This window comes from Micromys minutus (genome assembly GCF_963924665.1).
Source record: "Micromys minutus genome assembly, chromosome: X".
NCBI classification, from domain to species: Eukaryota; Metazoa; Chordata; class Mammalia; order Rodentia; family Muridae; genus Micromys; species Micromys minutus.
Window position 1 is genome coordinate 108,427,122 of NC_137970.1, and position 18,017 is coordinate 108,445,138.

Consider the following 18,017-nt stretch of genomic DNA (forward strand, 5'->3'; position numbering starts at 1 on the left):
ATTTAGATCCAGATTCCCTCTAACCTGTAATACTTATTTTTATTTTCTGTGAATTACAATTAAAAAATATCAATTACCTGTACAGGTATACTAATATAAGGAAGAAAAATGATTTCAGATTAATATCTAAGAAAAGTAATCAATTTTGAAAAAAGAATAGGCACATTAGAGAACATGATCTTACAGATATGTTTATAGTTGTAAAATTAGTAATACCATGAGATCGAAGAATTAGGCACGGATTCCAGTAGCATGTATTATGCTTGATACAGTAAAGGATGGAGGACCCATATGCAGCATAAGAATATGAAGATTATTGTGAGCAATGCTTTACATAGTATAGTGCTTTTCACATGGGAATAAGTGCCAGCACCCATACTATGTAGACGAAGGCTTACCATGTTCCTCAATGGTTGTTGCTTTTTAATACCTATAGGTTTTCTATTATATACCATTGCTGACACTAACTTGTAATAACTTGTCATTTCTTCATATGAGATTTATGCTTATTAAGGATAATATCATTTCTACTATATTTCTTTAAGTAATTAAATAGGAATTTGCAAACATAAAAATTGGAAAATATATTTACATTTTTATATCAACAAAAAATTTAATATGTGATTTTTGGCAGTCATCCTAGGCAATAGAATGTAACTGTAAATACATTAGAAATAGTAAGAAAAAGCTCTCTTGAAGATTCAGAATAAAAGAATATCTTTTTTGATGTGAATCCTCAAATTTGATCCTACCCCTGAGGAGATATCAGTTCCTGGTAGAAAGCAAACTGAATTAGCTTAGGTCACACATGGAAGGAGTGAAATGGAGGATTCACAGGCAAACAAGGAAGCAAGTAAGTTTTCTTAAATGAAGATGAGGAATGGGAGTTGTGGAGAAAAAAGAGGAATATACAGTAGTGCAAGTGGCAGATGAGTAATGAAGAGGGAGCAAACAGTCAGGAAGAAGAAAGATGAGAGAATGAAAACAGAAGGAGAATATTATGTGTAAGGAAGGAAGAGTAGGAACAGAAAGAAAAGGAAAAGGGAGAGAAAGGGAGAGAAAGACAGAGTTGTGCATGGGTCATATGAGGGAAAATAGGAGATACTTTGGGAGGAGGGAAGAGGACATTTTGCAAATAGATCGATGAAAGATAATGGTTAAAGACAGAGGTAGAGAAAGGATAGAAGAAAAGACCTAAAATAATACAAAAAGGAAGACTTGAAAAGTGGTGATATGAGAGAAGAGATTTCTGGAGGTCAAATCTAAAAGAGGGGAGAGCAGGCAAAGAGATATCAGGTGTAAAGAGGGCAGGATAAAGAAGTGATGAGGGTGGAGAAGGAGAGAGAAATGGAGAAAAACAGAAGCAGAAAAGGATAGGGGAGATACCGAAGAAAAGAGAAGCAGATGGAGAAGATGTGGCAAGTATGGAACATTAGGAAGTAGGAACTAGGTGGGTAACACCAAAAAGAGTGTAAAAATTTGAGGAATCAGGAAGTTTAGAGGTAAGAAAACTTAGAAAAAAAAGTGAAAAGTGAAGGGAGAAAAAGGAACAGGACCTCTAAGATCATCAACATGGAGTATGATTTCGAGTCTGAGCCTTGTTTGATTTTCTGTAGTGGTTGGTAATCTCATTCTTGCTGTGGTGTTGGAGCTGAGTTTTCATGTTGCCAGGTTGTCATGATTTCCATTACTTATGTTCTTTCCCTTTAATATTTCCATCTAGATATCTGTGATTATATGTGCTCTTGTAGTCAGTGACTGGTTCCTGTATCTTCTGTGTATGTGAGAACTCATAGGCTGAGGAAGAATATGGATTCTGTAGTTCAACTTCTTGTGGACAAGCAGTGAACTCTGGTGGAAGTGACTCAGTTCTGCCTTTGTGAGCTCAGGTGTGGAGCTCTTTAAGGCTGTTCTGGGATCTCAGCCCTTTGTCCACCAGTCCTGAGTAGTGATGGCACTTTCTCTAGATCAAAAAGCAAACTTTTCCATTGAGAACAGACTCTCCACTCACTGAGAGCTCCCGGTGTGACCTCCGAGGGCCTATGTGACAGTTGAACTTTGTGTCCAGGAGCAAGAAGTGAGAAGTTGCCTCTGAAGCTGTTGTTCAATTACTGCCTTTGCCAGGCAGATCACAATTATCTCTGTCAGAGTGGAGGCACTCACTGTGGACAGGAAAGGAACATTTGCCACATAGCACTGCAAAGAACACTGTGAGATCTGGGTACTCAATGTATCACCTTACCAGGCTTCTGCCCCTTGTTCTCTGCTGAATGTTTTCGGAAAGCCTCTGGGTGTCTGTATATCAAGCACACCTTTTCCAAGTAGATCCCAATTCTGCCTTACAAATAATCCTTATGTTTAACTTATGTGCATTACAAAATCAACTTATGAAGACCCTAGAGGAGGGTACTATTATAAGTAAGAGAATGGGGATAGGTTTAATATCGTGAACTAGGAATACAATTTTCATAAAACAGAAGGCAAGTTAGAGAACAAGATCTTACAGTAATGTGTAGAGGTGTACAATCAGTTATGCCATAAGATTGAAGAATAAGCCAAGTTTTCAGGTAGCATGCATTATGAGAGATTTAGTGAAGAATAGAGTACACATTTGCAGTATATTAATATGAAGAAGATTGTGAGCAGTGCTTTGCATAGTATAGGGCTTTCACATTGAAAAAAAAGTGGAAGAGCCCATACTATGTAGAGGAAGGCTTACCATGTTCCTCAACAGTTGTTGCTTTTTACTACCAATATGTTTCTAGTCTATGCATTTGCTATTATTTTCTGGCCATAACTGAACATTTAGTCATCTGATTTTTCTTGTTAATAAGTCTCATTTCATTTCTATCACATCCCCTGTAGTAATTCCATACGACTTTTCAAACATGGAATTGGAAAATATCCATTTCCTGGTTTATATCCATACAAACTTTAATATAATGTGATTGGCATTTTTGGCAGTAATCCTAGTGAATATAGAATGTAACTGTAAATACAATGGAAATGTAAAAGAAAGACTCGCTTGGCAATCCAAAGAAAACAATCCCACTCTGTGTTCTGTGTACTCAAGGCAACAATTCACCAGGCCTGTGCCCCAGGTTCTTCACCTAAGTTGCGGGAAGCACCTCTGAGTCTGGTCATTATCACATCCTTTCAAGGTAGATCCAGATTCCCTCTCACCTGTAATCCTTATTTTTATTTTCTGTGAATTACAATTAAAAAAATATCAATTACCTGACAGGTATACTAATATAAGGAAGAAAAATGATTTCAGTTAAATATCTTAGAAAAGTAATCAATTTTTAAAAAGAGAAGGCACATTAGAGAACATGATCTTACTGATATGTTTATGGTTGTACAATTAGTAATATCATGAGATCTAAGAATTAGGCACGGATTGCAGTAGCATGTATTATGCTTGATACAGTAAAGGATGGAGGACCCAAATGCAGCATAAGAATATGAAGATTATTGTGAGCAATGCTTTACACAGTATAGTGCTTTTCACATGGGAAAAAGTGCCAGCACCCATACTATGTAGAGGAAGGCTTACCATGTTCCTCAATGGTTGTTGCTTTTTACTACCTATAGGTTTTCTATTATATACCATTGCTGACACTAACTCGTCATAACTTGTCATTTCTTCATATGAGATTTATGCTTATTTAGGATAATTTCATTTCTACTATATTTCCTTAAGTAATTACCTACGAATTTGCAAATATGAAATTGGAAAAATACATTTTACATTATTATATCAACAAAATATTAATATGATGTGATTTTTTTGGCAGTCATCCTAGGAAATAGAATGTAACTGTAAATACATTAGAAATGGTAAGAAAATCTCTCTTGAAAATTCAGACTAAAGGAATGTCTTTTTTTAATGTGAATCCTCCTCTGTGAACCTACCCCTGAAGAGATATCAGTTCTTGGTAGAATGCAAACTGAATTAGCTTAGGTCACACATAAAAGGAGAGAAATGGAGGATTCACAGGCAAACAGAGAAGAAAGTAAGTTTTCTTAAATGAAGATGAGGAATGGGAGTTGTGGAGAAAAATAGGAAAATACGGTAGTGCATGTGGCAGATGAGACAAGAAGATACAGACTGCATGAGTGGCATGAGAGCAAGCAGGCTGAAGAGAATTGGGGAAAAAAAATAAAGCAGCAGTTGAGATTGGGAGGGAGATTGCACAAGGGTAGAATCGAGAAAAATGGAAGGTGGAGGAATACATAAAGAAAATGGATGATAGAAGAAAAGGAATGATAAGGAACTATGAGGAAAGGTGAAGAGGGAAGGGAAGGTGAAAAGAGGAAGATGGAAATAGAATTAAATAGAATAGGAAATGGTTGAAAGAAAATGAAAGTGGGAGTTGAAAGGATGAGGAAAGTGGAGGATGTAAAGTGGTGCAGGAAAAAATGAAGTGAAATTGAGGGCATGGAAAAAAGGATAAAACAAAAGAGGATGTGGGTGTTGGAAGGAGGAAGATAAAGAGGGTTGAGAGGACTGAGGATGAATTCAGAATATCGAAGGTGATCAAAGCCTGAGTAATGAAGTGGGAGCAAAGAGTCAGAAAAAAGAAAGATGAGAGAACAAAGGCAGAAGGAGGGTCTGAGGTGTAAGGAGGGAAGAGTAGGAACAGAAAGAAAAGGAAAAATGGAGAGAAAAGGAGAGAAAGACAGAGTTGTGAAAGGGTGGCATGAGGGAAAATAGGAGAGAATTTGGGAGGAGGGAAGAGGATATTTTGCAAATAGATCGATGAAAGATAATTGTAAAAGGCAGAGGTAAAGAACGGAAAGAAGAAAAGAACTAAAATAATAAAAAAAGGAAGGCTTGAAAAGTGGTGATATGAGAGAAGAGATTTCTGGAGGTAAAATTAAAAAGAGGGGAGAGCAGGCAAAGAGATATCAGGAGTAAAGAGGAAAGGATAAAGAAGTGATGAGGGTGTAGAAGGAGAGAGAAATGGAGAAAAAGAGAAGCAGAAAAGGATAGGGGAGATACCAAAGAAAAGAGAAGCAGATGGAGAAGATGTGGGAAGTATGGAAATTTAGGAAAGAGGTACTAGGTGTGTGACACCAAGAAGAGTGAATAATATTTGGGGAATCAGGAAGTTAAGAGGTAAGAAAACTTAAAAAAAATGATAAGTGAAGGGAGAAAAAGGAACAGGACCTTTAAGATCATCAACAAGGAGTATGATTTCGAGTCTGATCCGTGTTTGATTATCTGGAGTGTTTGGTAATCTAATTCTTGCTGTGGTGTTGGAGCTGGGTTTTGATGTTGCCAGGTTGTCATAATTTCCATTACTTATGTTCTTTCGTTTAATATTTCCATCTAGATATTTCTGATTATATGTGCTCTTGTAGTCAGTGACTGGTTCCTGTATCTCCTATGTATGTGAGAACTCATGGGCTGAGGAAGAATATGGATTCTGTAGTTCAACTTCTTGTGGACAAGCAGTGAACTTTGGTGGAAGTGACTCAGTTCTGCCTTTGTTAGCTCAGGTGTGGAGCTCTTTAAGGCTGTTCTGGGAGCTCAGCCCTTTGTCCACCAGTCCTGAGTAATGATGGCACTTTCTCTAGATCAAAAAGCAAAAGTTTCCATGAGCAAAAACTCTCCACTCACTGAGAACTCCCAGTGTGACCTCCAAGATCCTGTGTGTCAGTTTAACTTTGGGACCAGGTGTAAGAAGTGAGAAGTTGCCTCTGAAGCTGTTGTTCAATTACTGCCTTTGCCAGGCAGATCACAATTATCTCTGTCAGAGGCCCGGCACTTACTGTGGACAGGAAAGGAAAATTTGCCACATAGCACTGCCAAGAACAATGTGAGCTCTGGGTACTCTATGTATCACCATACCAGGCTTTTGCCCCTTGTTCTCTGCTGAATGTTTTCGGAAAGCCTCTGGGTGTCTTGACATCAAGCACAACCTTTCAAAGTAGATCCCGATTACCCCTTACAAATAATCCTTATTTTTAACTTATGTGCAATACAAAATCAACCTATGAAGACCCTAGGGAACGGTACTATTATAAGTAAGAGAAATGTGATAGGGTTAATATCTTAAAAATTAAGACAATTTTCATAAAACAGAAGGCAAGTTAGAGAACAAGATCTTTCAGTAATGTGTATAGTTGTACAATCAGTTATGCCATAAGACTTAAGAATAAGGCAAGTTTTCAGGTAGCATGCATTATGCTTGATTTAGTAAAGGATAGAGTACACATTTGCAGTACATTAATATGAAGAAGATTGTGAGCAGTGCTTTGCATAGTATAGGGCTTTCACATTGAAAAAAAAGTGGAAGAGCCCATACTATGTAGAGGAAAGCTTACCATGTTCCTCAATCATTGTTGCTTTTTACTACCAATATGTATCTAGTCTATGCATTTGCTATTATTTCCTGGCCATAACTGAACATTTAGTCATCTGCTTTTTCTTGTTGCTAAGTCTAATTTCATTTCTATCACATCCCCTGTAGTAATTCCATACGACTTTTCAAACATGGAATTGAAAAATATCCATTTCCTGGTTTATATCCATACAAACTTTAATATAATGTGATTGGCATTTTTGGCAGTAATCCTAGTGAATATAGAATGTAACTGTAAATACACTGGTAATGTAAAGGAAAGACTCGCTTGGCAATCCAAAGAAAGGAAGTTCTGTTTGCGATGTGATTTTCCCTGATTGAACCAACCTCAGAGAAGATATCAACTCATGGTAGGGTGCAAACTTATTTAGCAAACTTTACCCAATGAAGAAGGGAAATAGAGGACACACAAGCACACAGGGAAGAAAGGCAGTTGTCTTAAAGGAAAAAGAGGAATCAGGGTTGTGGGAGGAAGAAGAGGAGGTTAGAGTAGTGCAAATGGAAGGAGAAACATGAAGATACCAGCTGCATAATTGCGTTGAGAGCCATCAGGCTGAAGAGAATAGGAAATGAATGGACAAGGTACCTGAGGAGGTTATAAAAGAGATGAGATGAGCATAGATGGAGGGAAGTGGAAAATGGAGAAATAAGAAAAGGAAATGGCAGCTTGAAGGGAAAGAAAGGGAGGAAAAGGGAATATGAGAAAAGGTGAAGCGAAAAGAGAAGGTAAAATGTAGAAGAGGAAATGAGGAAGAGTGCAGAAGAGGGAATGGTTGAAAAAGCAAAGAGAAGGGGAATTAGAAAGAAGAATAAAGTGGAGGAAGGAAATTGATGGAGGAAAAAAATGAAGTGAAATTGACAGCACCACAAAAATAGGAAACAAAAAATGATCTGGGTGATGCAGGGAAGAAGGTAAAGGAAGAAGAGGACAGAGCATGAATTAAGAATATAAAAAGTGATAGAAGAATGAGGTAGGAAGGAGGAGTAAAGAGGTACAATAAGAAAGAAGAGAGTAAAAGAAAGAAGATACAGGGTTTTTGAGGTGTAAGGAGGAAAGAGGAGGAATCTGAAATAAAGGGATGAAAGTGGAGAAAGGAGGAGGAAAAGGGGGTTGTGAAGGTGTGGGATGACTGAAAATGTGAGATAATTGAAGGGGAGGAAAGAGGACATATGGCAAATGAAGAGATGAAAGGAAAGAGTAAAAGACAGAGGACAATAAATAAATATAGAAAAAGAACAAGAAAGATAAACCAAAAGAAGTCTTGAAGAGAGGTGAATATTGAGAAGAATTACCTGGAGGTAGGATCTAAAATTGGGGGTAACAGAAAAAGTGAAAACAGGAGTGAAGAGGACTAGATAAAAAGTGACAAGAGAGAAGGAGAGAGAAAGTAAGGAATGAGAGAAGTTGAAAAACATTGCATGGATAAGGACAAAAAATTTGAAGATAGAGAATATGAGGGACATATAGAATTGTAGGGCATAGGGAATAGGAGGGGGACATCAAAATGTGTGAAAAAAACAGGGAGTTAAGAGGTAAAAGACATAAAAAGAAGTGGAAATAGAAGGGAAAAGAGGAAGAGGAAATGGGAAACAAAACGAGGCAAATGACAGAAGAGAAATTTGTACAGTGGACAGTTAAAACAACTAGAGTTTGACAAATTGATTAGGAGATTGGCCAAAATTTGAATGTGCAGAAAACAGAAGGATGGGATGGAATGTGCAGGGTGAAGGAGGGGAGGGAAGAGGAATGTCACAGGATGTGGAAGAAGGGCAGATTGGATGGGATTGAGAGGGAAAGAAGGAAGTGGAGAAATAAAAGAGACAGGGATTTGAAACAGGAGATAAGAATTAATTGAGGGGAAGTGTAACAGGAGAGAAAGGGTAGATGCAGTAGAAGGAAGGAAAATTGAAGAGGAAAGAATGGATTAAACAATGGAGAGTTACTGGTGAAAAGGAGGGAGGATGTTGAGAAAAGTGTGATCTCAAAAGAGCAGTAAGGGAAAGAGGAGATTGGAGAAACAGGTGAAGAATCAATAGAAGGCTTCTTTTGGGCAAGCATTGATTTCTGGTGCTAGTGCCTCAGTTCTGTCTTTGTGAACTCAAGTGTGGGAACTATTTTAATGAAGTTCTGGGAGCTTAGCCATTTGCTCACTAGTCCTAAGTAGTACTGGCCTTTTTTCTGTGCCTAAAAGCTCCCTTTAGCAGTGAGCACATAACTGACCACTCACTGATAATTCACAGTGTGACCTGCCAGAGCCTATGTGTCAGTTCTCTTTTGGTCCCGGTGTAAAAAGAAGTGAGATGTTGCCTCTCAAGCTGATATTCAATCACAGCCTTTCCTAGGCAGGTCACATTTATCTCTTTCAGAGTCTGCGCCCTTACTGTTTGCTGGAAAATAATATTTGCCACCTAGCTCTACAATCCCACTCTGTGTTCTGTGTACTCACGGCAAAAATTCACCAGGCCTGTGCCCCAGGTTCTTCACCTACGTTGCGGGAAGCACCTCTGAGTCTGGTCATTATCACATCCTTTCAATTTAGATCCAGATTCCCTCTCACCTGTAATCTTTATTTTTATTTTCTGTGAATTACAATTAAAAAAATATCAATGACCTGACAGGTATACTAATATAAGGAAGAAAAATGATTTCAGTTAAATATCTTAGAAAAGTAATCAATTTGAAAAAGAGAAGGCACATTAGAGAACATGATCTTACAGATATGTTTATGGTTGTACAATTAGTAATATCATGAGATCGAAGAATTAGGCACGGATTGCAGTAGCATGTATTATGCTTGATACAGTAAAGGATGGAGGACCCATATGCAGCATAAGAATATGAAGATTATTGTGAGCAATACTTTACATAGTATAGTGCTTTTCACATGGGAAAAAGTGCCAGCACCCATACTATGTAGAGGAAGTCTTACCATGTTCCTCAATGGTTGTTGCTTTTTACTACCTATAGGTTTTCTATTATATACCATTGCTGACCCTAACTCGTCATAACTTGTCATTTCTTCATATGACATTTATGCTTATTTAGGATAATTTCATTTCTACTATATTTCCTTAAGTAATTACCTACAAATTTGCAAACATGAAAGTTGAAAAATACATTTTACATTTTTTAAACAACAAAAAATTAATATGATGTGATTTTTTTTTTGCAGTCATCCTAGGCAATAGAATGTAACTGTATATACATTAGAAATAGTAAGAAAAAGCTCTCTTGAAAATTCAGACTAAAGGAATTTCTTTTTCTAATGTGAATCCTTCTCTTTGAACCTACCCCTGAGGAGATGTCAGTTCTTGGTAGAATGCAAACTGAATTAGCTTAGGTCACACATGGAAGGAGTGAAATGGAGGATTCACAGGCAAACAGGGAAGAAAGTAAGTTTTCTTAAATGAAGATGAGGATAGGGAGTTGTGGAGAAAAATAGGAAAATACGGTAGTGCATATGGCAGATGAGACAAGAAGATACAGACTGCATGAGTGGCATGAGAGCAAGCAGGCTGAAGAGAATTGGGGAAAAAAATAAAGCAGCAGTTGAGATTGGGAGGGAGATGGCACAAGGGTAGAATGGAGAAAAATGGAAAATGGGGGAATACATAAAGAAAATGAATGATAGAAGTAAAGGAAGGATAAGGAACTATGAGGAAAGGTGAAGAGGGAAGAGAAGGTGAAAAGAGGAAGATGGGAAGAGAATTAATAAAAGAGGAAATGGTTGAAAGAGAAAGGAGTTTGGGAGTTGAAAGGATGAGGAAAGTGGAGGATGGAAAGTGGTGGGAAAAAAAATGAAGTGAAATTGAGGGCATGGAAAAAAGTAGAAAACAGAAGAGGATCTGGGTGTTGGAAGGAGGAAGATAAAGAGGATTGAGAGGACTGACACTGAGTTCAGAATATGGAAGGTGATCAAAGCATTAGTAATGAAGAGGGAGCAAACAGTCAGGAAGAAGAAAGATGAGAGAACAAAAGCAGAAGGAGTATCTGAGGTGTAAGGAGGGAAGAGTAGAAACAGAAAGAAAAGGAAAAATGGAGAGAAAGGAAGAGAAAGACAGAGTTGTGAAAGGGTGGCATGAGGGAAAATAGGAGAGAATTTGGGAGGAGGGAAGAGGACATTTTGCAAATAGATCGATGAAAGATAATGGTTAAAGACAGAGGTAGAGAAAGGAAAGAAGAAAAGAACTAAAATAATACAAAAAGGAAGACTTGAAAAGTGGTGATATGAGAGAAGAGATTTCTGGAGGTAAAATCTAATAGAGCGGAGAGCAGGCAAAGAGATATCAGGAGTAAAGGGGACAGGATAAAGAAGTGATTAGGGTGGAGAAGGAGAGAGAAATGGAAAAAAACAGAATCAGAAAAGGATAGGGGAGATACCGAAGAAAAGAGAAGCAGATGGAGAAGATGTGGCAAGTATGGAACTTTAGGAAGTAGGAACTAGGTGGGTAACACCAAAAAGAGTGTAGAAAATTTGGGGAATCAGGAAGTTAAGAGGTAAGAAGGCTTAAAAAGAAGTTAAAAGAGAAGGGAGAAAAAGGAAGAGGATCTCTAAGATCATCATCATGCAGTATGATTTCATGTCTGAGCCTTGTTTGATTTTCTGGAGTGGTTGGTAATCTACTTCTTGCTGTGGAGTTGCAGCTGGGTTTTGATGTTACCAGGTTGTCATGATTTCCATTATTTATGTTCTTTCGTTTTAATATTTCCATCTAGATATCTGTGATTATATGTGCTCTTTTAGTCAGTGACTGTTTCTCTATCTCCTGTGTATGTGAGAACTCATGGGCTGAGGAAGAAAATGGATTCTGTAGTTCAACTTCTTGTGGGCAAGCAATGAATTCTGGTGGAAGTGACTCAGTTCTGCCTTTGTGAGCTCAGGTGTGGAGCTCTTTAAGGCTGTTCTGGGAGCTCAGCCATTTGTCAACCAGTTCTGAGTAGTAGTGGCACTTTCTCTAGATCCAAAAGCAAACTTTTCCATTGAGCACAGACTCTCCACTCACTGAGAACTCCCGGTGTGACCTCCCAGGCCCTGTGTGTCAGTTTAACTTTGGGTCCAGGTGTAAGAAGTGAGAAGTTGCCTCTGAAGCTGTTGTTCAATTACTGCCTTTGCCAGGCAGATCACAATTATCTCTGTCAGAGTCCCTGCACTTACTGTGGACTGGAAAGGAACATTTGCCACATAGCACTGCCAAGAACACTGGGAGCTCTGGGTACTCAATGTTAAAACCTTACCAGGCTTCTGCCCCTTGTTCTCTGCTGAATGTTTTCGGAAAGCCTCTGGGTGTCTGGACATCAAGCACACCCTTTCCAAATACATCCCCAGTCCCTCTTACTAATAATCCTTATTTTTAACTTATGTGCATTACAAAATCAACTTATGAAGACCCTAGAGGAGGGTACTATTATAAGTAAGAGAAAGGGGATCAGTTTAATATCTTAAAATGAAAACAATTTTCATAAAACAGAAGGCAAGTTAGAGTACATGATCTTACAGTAATGTATAGAGTTGTAAAATCAGTTATGCCATAAGATTGAAGGATTAGGCAAGTATTCAGGTAGCATGTATTATGAGTGATTTAGTAAAGGATAGAGTACACATTTGCAGTACATTAATATGAAGAAGATTGTGAGCAGTGCTTTGCATAGTATAGGGCTTTCACATTGAAAAAAAAGTGGAAGAGCCCATACTATGTAGAGGAAGGCTTACCATGTTCCTCAACAGTTGTTGCTTTTTACTACCAATATGTTTCTAGTCTATGCATTTTCTATTATTTCCTGGCCATAACTGAACATTTAGTCATCCACTTTTACTTGTTGCTAAGTCTAATTTCATTTCTATCACATCCCCTGTAGTAATTCCATACGACTTTTCAAACATGGAATTGGAAAAGATCCATTTCCTGGTTTATATCCATACAAACTGTAATATAATGTGATTGGCTTTTTTGGCAGTAATCCTAGTGAATATAGAATGTAACTGTAAATACACTGGTAATGGAAGGGAAAGACTGGCTTGACAATCCAAAGAAAATGAAGTTCTGTTTGTGATGTGATTTTCTCTGATTGAACCAACCTCAGAGAAGATATCAGGTCATGGTAGGCTGCAAACATATTTAGCATACTTTACCCATGGAAGGAGGGAAATGGAGGACACACAAGCACACAGGGAAGAAAGGCAGTTGTCTTAAAGGAAGAAGATGGATCAGGGTTGTGGGAGGAAGAAGAGGAGGTTAGAGTAGTGCAGATGGAAGAAGAAACCAGAAGATACCAGCTGCATGTTTGGCTTGAGAGCCATCAGGCTGAAGAGAATAGGCAAAGAATGGACAAGGCACCTGAGGAGGTTATAAGGGAGATGAGATGAGCATAGATGGAGGGAAGTGGAAAGTGGAGAAATAAGAAAAGGAAATGGCAGCTTGGAGGGAAAGAAAGGGAGGAAAAGGGAATATGAGAAAAGGTGAAGAGGAAAGAGAAGGTAAAATGTAGAAGAGGGAAAGAGGAAGATGACAGAAGAGGAAATGTTTAAAAGAGAAAGAGAAGGGGTAGTAGAAAGAAGGAGAAAGTGGAAGAAGGAAAGTGATGGAGAAAAAAAAAATGAAGTGAATTTGAGAGGATGGAAAAAATAGGAAACAGTAGAGAATCTGTGTGATGCAAGGAAGAAGATAAAGATGAAGATAAAGATAAAGAAGTTGACAGAGGATGAATTAAGAATATGAAAAGTGATCAAAGGATGAGGTAGGAGAAGGAGTAAAGAGGTAAAAGAAGAAAGATGAGAGTGAAAGGAAACGGATACAGGGTGTTTGTGGTGTAAAGAGAGAAGAGGAGGAAGCTGAAAGAACGGGATGAAAGTGGAGGAAGTAGGAGGAAAAGGGGGTTGTGAAGGTGTGGGATGAGTGAAAATGTGATCTAATGGAAGGTGAGTAAAGAGGACATTTGGCAAATGAAGAGATGAAAGAAAAGAATAAAATACAGAGGACAAAAAAAGAAAAATAGAAAAAGAACAAGAAAGATAAAACAAAAGAAGACTTGAAAAAGGGTGATAATTGAGAAGAAATTCCTGGAGGTACAATCTAAAATTAGGGAGAACAAACAAAGCAAAAACAGTAGTGAAGAGGACTGGATAAAAAGTGACAAGAGAGGAGAAGAAGGGAAAAAGTAAGGAATGAGAGAAGTTTAAAAGGATTGCATGGATAAGGAAAAAATATGAAGGTGTCGAAAATGTGGGATGTATGGAATTGTAGGATATAGAGAATAGGAGGGGGACATCAAAATGTGTGCACAAAAACAGGGAGTTAAGAGGTAAGAAGACATTAAAAGAAGTGGAAATAGAAGGAAAAAATAGGAAGAGGAAATGGGAAACAAAGCGATGCAAATGACAGAAGAGAAATTTATAGAGTGCTCAGTTAAAATAACTACAGTTTGAAAAATTTATTAGGAGAGTGGCAAAAATTTTAATGTGGAAAATATAGAAGGATGGGATGGAATGTGATGGGTGAAGAAGAGTATGTGTTTTACCATCCCACTATCAGTGACTGCATATTATGTCTGTTCTTTTTGACTGGGTTATCTCACTCATGATGATATTCTCTAGATGCAGCCATTTTCTTAAGTATTTGGTTAAGTCATTGATTCTGATGGCTGAGTAGTATTCCATTGTGTAAATGTACCAGAGTATTTTTATTGATTCTTCTACTGTAGGACATCTGGGTTCTTTCCAGCTGCTGGCTATTATAAATAGAGCTGTTTTGAACATTGTGGTGCATGTATTTTGTTGTATATTAAAGTGGCTCTGGGGTATATGCCCAAAAGTGGAATACCTGTATCTTCAGGTAGTACTAGTTGCAATTTTCTGAGGAATCCCTAGACTGATTTCCAGAGTGTTTGTATCAGTTTACAACCCCACCAACAGTGGAGAAGTGTTCCTCTTTCTCTGCAACATTGCCAGCATCTGCTGTCATCTGATTTCTGGATCTTGGCCTATCTGACTGGTGTGAGGTGGAATCTCAGGGTTTTTTTGATTTGCATTTCCCTGATGGCTAAGTATGTGGAGCACTTCCTCAGATGTTTCTCAGCCATTCCATGTTCCTCAATTGAGAATGTTTTGTTTAGCTGTGTACCCCATTTATAATTGGGTTGTTTGATTCTCTGGTGCCTAGCTTTTTGAGTCCTTTGTATACCTTAAATCAGGCCTCTATCTGATGTGGAGTTGGTAAAGATCTTTTCCTATTCTGTTGGCTGCCGTTTTGTTTTCTTGAAATGTTTTTAGCCTTACAGAACTTTGCAATTTCATCAAGTCCCATTTGTTAATCTTTGACCTTAGAGCTTGAGCCAATGGGGTTTTGTTCAGAAAATTTTCTCCTGTGCCTATGTGTTTTAAGGCTTCCCTAATTTCTCTTCTAATAGTTTCAGTGTATCTGGTTTAATGTGGAAATCATTGATCCACTTACACTTGAGCTTTGTACAAGGAGATAAGAAAGGGTCTATTTTCATTCTTTTGCATGCTGAGTGCCAGTTGGACCAGCACAATTTGTTGAATATGCTGTTCTTTTTCCATTGAATGTTTATGGCTTCTTTGTCAAAAATCAGGATACCATATACATGAAGCCTCATTTCTGGAACTTCTATTCTAGTACATTGTTCCATGTGCCTATTTTGGTACCATTACCATGCAGTTTTCAGCACAATTGCTTGTAATATAGCTTGAGGTCAGGGATTGTGATTCCCACAGATGTTTTCTTGTTATTGAGGATGGATTTCACTATTCTAGTTCTTTTGTTATTCTGTATGTAATTGCACATTGATCTTTACAACTCAGTGTGGAACTGGGTTGGAATTTTGATGGAGATTGCTTTGAATCTATAGATTTCTTTTGGTAGGATGGCCATTTTTAAAATGTTGATCCTTCCAATCAATGAGCATGGAGATCTTTTCATTTTCTGAGATCTTCCTTGATTTCTTTCTTTAGAGGTTTGAAGTTCTGGTCATACAGGTCCTTCACTTGCTTAGTTAGAGTCACACCAAGATATTTCACAGTTTTTCTGACTATTGTGAAGGGTATCTTTTCCCTAATTTCTTTCTCCACATATTTGTCCTTTGAATATAGAAAGACTACTGATTAGATTTACTTAATTTTGTATCCAGTCACTTTGCTGAACTTCTTTATCAGCTGTAGGAGTTCCCTCATGGAAATTTTGTGGTCACTTATGTACACTATCATGTCATCTGCAAAGAGTGATGTTTTTACTTCCTCCTTTCTGATTTGTATCCCCTTGATCTGATTTGTATCCCCTTGATCTCCTTTTGCTGTCTAATTGCTTCAGCTAGGACTTCAGGTACTATGTTGAATAGGTAGGGGGAGAGTGGGCAGCCTTGTCAAGTCCCTGATTTTAGTGGAATTGTACAAGTTTTGGACCATTATGTTTGATGTTGGCTGTTGGTTTGTGGTATATTGCTTTTATTATGTTTGGATATGGACCTTGGATTCCTGTTCTTTCCAGGACTTTTAACATGAAGGGGTGTTGAATTTTGTGAAAATCTTTCTCAGCATCTAGTGAGATGACCATATGATTTTGTTCTTTGAGTTTGTTTATATGGTGGATTACATTGTTAAATTTCCTTATATTAAACCATCTTTGCATCCCAAGGATGATGCCTACTTGGTCATGGTGAATGATCATTTTGGTGTGTTCTTGGATTCAGTTTGCAAGAATTTTGTTGAGTATTTTTGCATCAATTTTCATAAGTGAGATTGGTCTGAAGTTCTCTTTATTTGTTGGGTTTTTGTGTGGTTTAGGAACGGGGGTTATTGTAGCCTCAAGAAATGAGTTAGGTAGTATTCCATCTGATTCTATCTTTTGGAATAGTTTGGAGAGTATTGGTGTTATGTCAGCAATAAATGTCTGATAAAATTCTGCACTGAACCCATCTGGACCTGGGCTTTTTTTGTTGAGAGACTTTTGATGAATTCTTCTATTTCTTTAGGTGTTATGGGATTATTTACATGGTTTACCTGGTCCTGCTTTAAATTTAGGATATTATATCTGTCTAGAAATTCATCCATTTCCTCCAGATTTTCCAACTTTGTGGAGTACAGGTTTTTGTAGTATGTTCTGATGATTTCTTGAATTTCCTCAGTTTTAGTTGTTATGTCTCCACTTTTCTTTCTAATCTTGTTAATTTATATACTCTCCTTTTGCCCTCAAGTTAGTCTGGATAGGGATTTATCAATCTTGTTGATTTTCTCAAAGAACCAGCTCTTGGTTTGGTTGATTCTTTCAATGGATATTTTGTTTCTATTTGGCCTATTTCTGACCCTAATATTGATTATTTCTTGCTGACTACTCTTCTTGGATGTATCTGCTTCCTTTTGTTCTAGAGCTTTTAGCTGTGCTGTCAAGTTACTGATGTATGTTCTGTTCAGTTTTTTTTTTTTTTTTTTTTTTTTTAATCTCTTAGGTCTATGAGTTTTCCTCTCAGTACTGATTTCATTGCATCTCACTGTTTTGGGTATGTTGTGTTTTCCTTTTCATTGAATTCTAGAAAGTCCTTAATTTCTTTATTTCTTCTTTGACCCTGCTATTTTTTAAAAAAACGTTGTTTAATTTCCATGTGTATGTGGGCTTTTTGTTGTCTTTGTTGTTGTTAAAGACCAGCCATAAACCATGGTGATCTAAGAGGATGAATGAGAGTATTTCAATCTTCTTATATTGATTGAGGCTCGTTCTGTGTCCAATTATGTGGTCAATTTTCAAGAATGTTCCATGGGGTGCTGAGAAGAAGGTGTATTCTTTTACTTTAGGATGATATGTTCTGTAGATATCTATTAATTCCAGTTGGTTAATATTCTCTGCTAGTTTTACAGTGTCCTTGTTCAGTTTCTGTTTTGATGATCTGTTCATTGCAGAGAGTGGAGTTAAAGTCTCCCACTATTATTGTGTGGGGTGAAATGTATTATTTGAGCTTTAGTATGGTTTCTTTTATGAATGTTTGTGCTTTTGTATTTGGAGCATATATGTTAAGGATTGAGAGTTCCTCCTGACAGATTTCTCCAATAATGTGTAAAAAGTGTCCTTCTTTATCTTTTTTGATAACTTTTGATTGTAAATTTACTTTATTCGATATTAGAATAGCCACTTCAGCTTCCTTCTTGGGGCTGTTTGCTTGGAAGTTTTTCCCCACCCTTTTTCTTTGAGATAGTGTCGGTCTTTGTATCTGAGATGAGTTTTCTGTATGCCGCAAAATGCTGGTTTTTTTTTTTTTTTTTATGTGTCCAGTCTGGTAGCCTATGTCTTTTTATTTGGGAGTTGAGTCCATTTATGTTAACAGATATCAAGGAGTAGTGGTTTCTGTTTCCTGCTATTATTGCTTTTATAGGTTGAGTTGTGTCTGTGTATTTTTCTCCTTTGGTTTTTTTGCTTCGGAGTTTTCATGTTTTTACTAGGATGTAGTTCCCCTCATTGTATTGGGTTTTCCACCTATAATTCGTTGTAGTGCTTGGTTTGTGGTCAGATACTGTGTAATTTAGATTTGTGTTGAAATATTTTCATCTCTCCATCTATGCTGATTGATAGTTTTGCTGGGTATAACTGTTTGGGCTAGCACTTGTGCTCTCTTAGGGTGTGCATGATGTCTGTCCAGGCTCTTCT